General features: G+C 43.7%; 1 long non-coding RNA gene across 1 annotated transcript; it reads right to left on the bottom strand.

The window, feature by feature from the left end:
* Positions 1-250: 250 nt before the first annotated feature.
* Positions 251-7,134, bottom strand: LOC143930531 (uncharacterized). The gene is made up of 2 exons (XR_013262790.1): positions 6,550-7,134; positions 251-2,637 (listed from the first exon to the last, which is right to left on the bottom strand). It is a non-coding gene; the product is annotated as an uncharacterized LOC143930531 (long non-coding RNA).
* Between the last annotated feature and the right edge of the window lie 404 nt (positions 7,135-7,538).

The following is a 7,538-nucleotide window of genomic DNA, read 5'->3' as shown; positions in this document are numbered from 1 at the left end:
CCTAAAGAAATAACGAGCTACCTAGCGACACTAATGCAGCGATCAGAAAAATGATCGCTTAGTGACAGTGGCAAAAGAGGTGAAAGGGTTAACTAGGGGCAATCAGGGGGTTAAAACCATTATTGGGTAGTATATCGGGGGTGTTAGGTTGCTCGTCTTCTTAATAATACCAGTTACCCCTGGTTGCCTAGGCTAGGATGGAGGAGCGGAGATCCCGTGTTACCGGTGGACAGACATCACACATACACGATTTGTACGTGAATAATGGCTGCTAGGTTTATTAACTTACACATAGCCTTTTATGCAGTAGGAGAAAAAGACCCTGCCCCTTAGAAGGCATTACACATAAACATACGTCAGCATTATACTTCCTCAAACAATAGTCCTTGTTAATAAATATAGACCAAAGGTTAGTTAGCTCGTTACGCTTTGCACATCAGTGTCTGCTGACTGACCCCAAATATGTCAAGAGTTCAGCAAAACCTATTTTCAACCAGCATTACCTCACCATGCAGTTGGTATCACAAGTTGAAACAGACAATTGATGCTTGTATAGAAACTTGAGACTGACCTTCTGGTCAGACTTGAGTAATCATCTTCTTTCTGTCACGCTACTAATTAGCACGTTATCAGTAGTCTGTTACGTACACATAACTCAGACTTTGTTACTCATAAAATAAAAGTAAAGCATAAATAAAAAAAGGTACCTTATACCTTATAATCCTCCCTTTGGCCATTCTGTACTATACAGAATGGTCAAAACCTAATCAAGGTTCATGTTCCTGATTCTTATACCAAATATTTGAACTATTGGGAATGGCGGTTAACTTTAGGGTCTCCTGATTTGATACAGTCCCCTTAGCAGAACAAAGACATCCTACAATTCTATAGCAAGCGTATAAAAATAAAATAAAAAACAATATGATCACAATAGTCATGGCTGTGTTTTTTAACCAAGAGGTTATATTTCCAAGACTAAAATTGGCTAGAGGGTCCCATGTTATTGCAATATTCCTAGCCTCGTCTTGGAGTTTATTTACTTCTTTTCTGTGTTGTGCAATTATATTATAGTAATCAGGTATTTCAATGCTAGTATTATGAATCCAGGTACAGCACTCATAGTCTTCCGTAACTTCACAAAGCCCTGTGAGTGCTGCACTCATACTTTCCATGGCCAGTTCATGTAGTTCTAGCTGTTTCCTTATTGCCCTAGTTTCTATGTTTAATTTAGTGATATCGTCGGAATTCTTTTCCAAGATCTCATCAATAATTCCAGTATAATTATTCAGTCTCTTCATTAAATCTATTCCCCATCCTGTCCAGGATGGGAACCAGGCCCATGCCATATCTTTTTCTAGGAATACCTTTCTCTTATTACGATGTTTAAGGGGATATCTGGGATGAACACTGGCTTCAAGAAGGTGACTCCCTTCTTTATCCCCCAACACACCCATAATGGGGGCTAGTGCTGCGAGATAACACCATCCCTGGGGTTTTGTGGGGATCCAAGGGTGACAAAGCTTCCCACAACAGATATAAGTATTATTCCCCAAGGCTATGGGGCGTTTGAGGAACACTTTATACAATTTGTCGGAATAGCCAGAAAATGTAAGAGTTGATAAGAGTTGAGCCATAGGGGAAGTGGTGCTGGTATTTAAGAATTGGTATAATGTGGTGTTTAAGGTGGTGTCTTGAGTTCTATAAAAGGTCTCGTTTAATGCTGTCATTGAAATATTAAGCTTTGATTGCTTACAAATTTCGGCTCCCTTGGTAGTATTTCCCAACCTAAAACACCAATCTGGATAATGGCTTCTACCTATGATCTGAAAAGTGAGGGTTTTGTTAGAAGCTTTTCTTGTAACATCGGTAAGAACTATTGGGGGTGTGCCTTTAAGGAGAAGGGTGAAATTTAAAGGTATGGCCATCAAAGGAATCCTAGCAGTACTAGGGTGAAGCTTACTACATATCCAGCATTTATCAAAACCTGATTTTTGGGCATAACTGTATTTAAATTTTAATAACAACATTTTATCAGTGAACTCTTGGGGAGGTTCACTTCTTTTGTGTCTAACAGCGGGTGTGTTATTTGTCTTGGGGGAGGGAGTCCCACAAATCCCTTTTAATGGTCCCAAATCTTCTGGGTGGTATATACAATTAGCTATCAATCAGGTTGGTAAAAACACTACTAGGGTAATACAGCATAAGAGGCACAAGGCCTTCCCTGACACTGATGGAGAAAGCATCTTTGTTTTTTAAAGTTCTGATTATTTGTTATCTAAGAGTTCTGTTCTTCTTCTTCGTTTCTCATCCCGGCAGTTGTTGGCTCTGTTTTGTCCTTCTGAGGGGGTGTGGGATCTTCCAGGGAAATTTGTTCTATGCCTCTCTGAACTTCTTGTAGATCTTGTTCTTGGGAGTTGCTGCTCTCTGTCACTGCCAGGGGCTCTGGAGTCGAGGGAAGCTGGGGACACTTCTTAAGACGGCTGGCGTGGATCCAGGTGTTTCCTAGGTCTGTTAACACTGCGGTCCTGGATACCTTTTCCACCTTCCATGGTCCTGAGAAAGCCGGTCCGATACTCTTTCTTTGTGCTAATTGTTTGATCAGCACTTTATCCCCAGGGATGAAGGGATGCGTTGGTTCTGTGGGAAGAGGGAAAAAAAAGTGACAGAAACTTGTTCGTTTATTTCGTGGAGCATACTTACCAGATTTTTCACGTACACTTCCTGTTGGGAATAAATGTTAATGTCAGAGTTAGGGTCTAATGGGGGTAATAGTCAGAAGTTGGATTTGTTTATTCAAATTATTTGTACAAAAAGATTTATTATACAGGTTGGTTAAAGGGGCAGCTCCTATGTGTCCTGGGCCATGGAGGTATGAGAGTATGAGAATGCAACTTGCTTCAGGTATTCCCAGTACCTTCCCCTCTTTTGTCCAAAGACCCTCGGGGTCTTTGGTCAATCCTGCAGCGACCCAGAAACGAACGTCCTGGTCTGTGGCCATTGTTTGTATTTGTGCTACAATTGTTTTGAAGTTAGATTAAGTGAAATGCTCTTTAAAGAAAACTGTTGTGGGGGCAGGGGGGTTAGGGGAGGAGGCGGCAGCCTGCTTTGCAGTCCTATCGGCTAGGGCGTTACCCTTGGATATTTCACTGTTATCCGAGGAATGGGCTTTTACCTTGATAATAGCCACTTCCTTTGGGAGAAGGATGGCCTGGAGAAGAGCCATAATATGTGTTGAATTGGCAATTAGTCTATTGTCTGCGGTTTTGAAACCTCTATTAGCCCATATCACACCAAAGTCATGCACCAATCCGAAAGCATATCTACTGTCTGTGTAGACGTTCACCTCTTTACCGGTGAATAGAATGCAGGCCCTAGTGAGGGCTTCTAACTCTGCTACCTGGGCTGAAGAAGGAGGTAATGATTTTGCCTCCAGTACGATGTCTGGTAGTTGAACAACTGCATAACCGGTTAAAAAGGTGGAGTCAGAGGGACGTGAGCAGCTACCGTCAACGAAAACATCCTCTGCACCTGAGATAGGGGTGTCAGTGAGATCCGGTCTGGGACTGGTAATAGCAGCAACCTTTTCCGAACAGTCATGTATAATGTCTGGGTCATGTGGTAAACGCATCATGGAATGCAAAAGGCGCACAGCGGGGTTGCTGGCAGGCACATATTTGAGTGTGAGGTTATCAGTGTTCATCAGTGTTATCTCATAACCACTAAGTCTTTGCGAGGTCATATGTTGGGTATTCATGTTCTGAATAAGATGCGTGACTGAATGAGTGGTATAGAGAGTCAATGGGTGACCTAGCACTAATTTGTTTGCATCTTGTACAGCCATTGCACAGGCGGCTAAATTCTGAAGGCATGATGGCATGCCTTGAACCTGAAGGGGGAGTTTTTTAGATAGGTAGGAGACAGGGCAGTAGCCTGTTCCATGCTGTTGTGTCAAGACCGCGGCAAAAGATTTCCCTGAAACTACACAGTACAGCTGAAAAGCTTTACCATAGTCTACCAATCCCAGGGCGGGTGCACATGACAGACTGTTTAATAGAGCTTGAAAAGCTTGTAGTCTGTCTTCAGTCCAATCTATTAATTTAGGGGCTGTCGAGCCAGTAGCCTCTCTTAGGATACTATCATAATGAGAACAGTCAGGAATCCATTGGCGGCAATATACCATTGCACCCAAGAACGAGAGTAGGGCGGCTTTGTCTTTTGGGGGACTGAGAGCTCGAAGGGCTGCGGCACGTTTGGGGGACACTAGCCTTGTCCCTTCCTTTAGAATGCACCCTAGGTATTCTACCTGTGGCTGGCACCATTGTATTTTCTTCCTTGAGGCTAGATGCCCGGCGTGAGCTAGGTGTTGTAACAGTGATGTTGAATCGACTGCACAATCTTCAGCAGTTCGACTGCACAGGAGCAAGTCGTCCACATACTGTATCAGTACCGACCCTCGCTCAGATGTCCAAGACTTGACAGTCTCATTGAGCACCATTGAGAAGGCGGCTGGACTGTCTACATACCCTTGCCAGGTTAGTTGGCCCCCGGCCCAGGAGAAAGCAAACATAGGTTGGGCTTCCTCTGCAATGGGAATGCTAAAGAAAGCATTCGCTAAATCAATTACTGTGTAGCATAGAGAGTCTGCCGGTATGCATGAGAAAATAAAAGTGATGTCTGAGACTAGGGGTGGGAGAGGAATCACTTGTTTGTTTACTGCTCTGAGGTCTTGGATGAGTCTCCACTCGCCACTGGCCTTCTTTACAGGGTAAATGGGTGTGTTCCAGGGGCTAATGATTGGTTTTAGGATGCCTTTAGATATGTAGTCATCGTCCTGGGGGGCAATGCCTTGGGTCTTTTCGGGGGGCAGGGGGTATTGTTTGTGATATTGTGCTTCTGCGTCAGGGCGCATCTGAGGCGAGTAAGGCGTACAGTTAATGAAACCTACGCTACCTTTGTTTTCCGCCCAGATAGCATGTGTTTCGAGAGAGGCGGGGAGTAGCATAAAGAAGCCTCTGTGTGCATGTCGCTTAGGGCCATGTAAGTCACATAATGGTGAACTAGCTGTAAGGGAACCTTCTCTATTAAACTTAATGGTAATACACAGTTGTGCCAAGAGGTCCCGTCCCATAAGGGGCACAGGGCATGAGGACAAGATGGCAAAAGTTTGGGTACATAATTTCTGTCCTTCTGGAGTGGCTACAGTCAGTGATGGAGTGATGGGATGGGTGACAGGTGTCCCATTAATACCAACAGAGTTTCCCTCGGTGCATTATTTGTGGCTGTGTAGGATATTGGGGTAGTGGTTGACGAGGGTTCTGGTATGGCGGATAACGGGGATACTGTGGGCGGGTCTGGGGGTTAAATCCCCTGCCTCTGCCTCTTGCTCTAATCTGTCCAGTCCTATAAGGGCACTGGGATTTCCAATGTCCTTGCTGTCCACAATTGCCTATATTTTCCAAGGCATTTGTTCCATGCACAGAAACAATCCTTCATGTATTGTGGGTCAGCCCCTTTGCAGGGAGGATAAGAATGCTTATGTACCTGACAAATTTTACTGACTTCTTGCCAGTCTTCCTCTGAACAAGGACCTTGGGGTCCTGGGTCATGGATTCCCAATTGGTGACACCTTTCCCGGACTTGTGTCCAAAATGGTTCTACCTGGGGGCCAGGGATCATATTACTGACAAATTCATAGGGTGATGGGGTGGCCATGGCTTGGGTTGCTGCAGAATTCCCCATCTAGTAGTCTGGGCAGTGTGTGTCTAGTGGCAGGACACAGGTGATAACACCTGGTTTGTCCAACAATCCGGTCTCTGGTCTGGGAGTAGGATCCCTGATCTTTTTTGGGGCAGATGGACTTATATAAAAATATGAAGATTTACCCTTAATATACGATGAAGGGTAAATCTTTCCTGGTGGCGGGATATACCCCTCTTACACCAAGTCTGCAAGAGAACCCCCCTGGTCTGGTGGTCAGTAAAATCCACTTGTCATCTATTCTTAGGAAGAGTAGACCTAACGTGCAATGGGGGCAGGCGGATGCTATGTCACTACAAGAGGGCTCCTCATACTCTGCACTCATTTAAACAACAACAATTATTTTCCTTATACTCTATATTAAAACTTATACTCTATATACTTACACACGTACCTAGAGAGAAACAGACATATTCTTAATATACTTTAAGACATGAAATAACCGTATTGCAATACATTTATCAATTTATAGTGCACTTTTAAAAAAAAAAAAAAAAATTTTTTTTTTTCAAATGGGCGTCCACCCCACCAATCCCTTTGTCACGGGCGTAATCTACTACTTCCCGTGTTAAAAATACTATCACCAATAGTTTTAAGTCAGACCAACCTAGTCGGACTCCCCTAAACCTATAAATTCCTTGCGAGCCCTTTTAACCTCCCGAGGGACCAGCCTAGTCCGCCGCGAAGGCACAGTTACTTCTTTTAAATTTAAACTAAGTTCGTAGCGGCCGCCCGGACAGAGTAAGTGTTTACACCATTCACCAATCAGGTAAAAAGAGTAAAGTGACTTACCTGTCGCAAGACGAACCCCACTTCTGGTACCAAAACTGTTAGGTTGCTCGTCTTCTTAATAATACCAGTTACCCCTGGTTGCCTAGGCTAGGATGGAGGAGCGGAGATCCCGTTTCACCGGTGGACAGACATCACACATACACGATTTGTACGTGAATAATGGCTGCTAGGTTTATTAACTTACACATAGCCTTTTATGCAGTAGGAGAAAAAGACCCTGCCCCTTAGAAGGCATTACACATAAACATACGTCAGCATTATACTTCCTCAAACAATAGTCCTTGTTAATAAATATAGACCAAAGGTTAGTTAGCTCGTTACGCTTTGCACATCAGTGTCTGCTGACTGACCCCAAATATGTCAAGAGTTCAGCAAAACCTATTTTCAACCAGCATTACCTCACCATGCAGTTGGTATCACAAGTTGAAACAGACAATTGATGCTTGTATAGAAACTTGAGACTGACCTTCTGGTCAGACTTGAGTAATCATCTTCTTTCTGTCACGCTACTAATTAGCACGTTATCAGTAGTCTGTTACGTACACATAACTCAGACTTTGTTACTCATAAAATAAAAGTAAAGCATAAATAAAAAAAGGTACCTTATACCTTATAGGGGGTACCTAGCGGTATAAAAACCTAGTGGTGAACCTAAAAAAATAACTAGCTACCTAGCGACAGTAGCGACACTAATGCAGCGATCAGAAAAATGATCGCTTAGTGACAGTGGCAAAAGGGGGTGAAAGGGTTAACTAGGGGCAATCAGGGGGTTAAAACCATTATTGGGTAGTATATCGGGGTACCTACCACTATAAAAACCTGGCGGTGAACCTAAAAAAATTACTAGCTACCTAGCGACAGTAGCGACACTGATGCAGCGATCAGAAAAATGATCGCTTAGTGACACTGGCAAAAGGGGGTGAAAGGGTTAACTCTAGGGGCAATCAGGGGGTTAAATCTTTATTGGGGGGTGATAGGGGGCTCCCCTG

Source organism: Lithobates pipiens, unplaced genomic scaffold (genome assembly GCF_037356315.1).
Source record: "Lithobates pipiens isolate NorthernLeopardFrog02 unplaced genomic scaffold, aLitPip1_a1.2 Scaffold_25, whole genome shotgun sequence".
Classification (NCBI taxonomy): Eukaryota; Metazoa; Chordata; class Amphibia; order Anura; family Ranidae; genus Lithobates; species Lithobates pipiens.
Note: the sequence above shows the minus strand (reverse complement) of the source record. Positions and strands in the feature narration are given on the sequence as shown.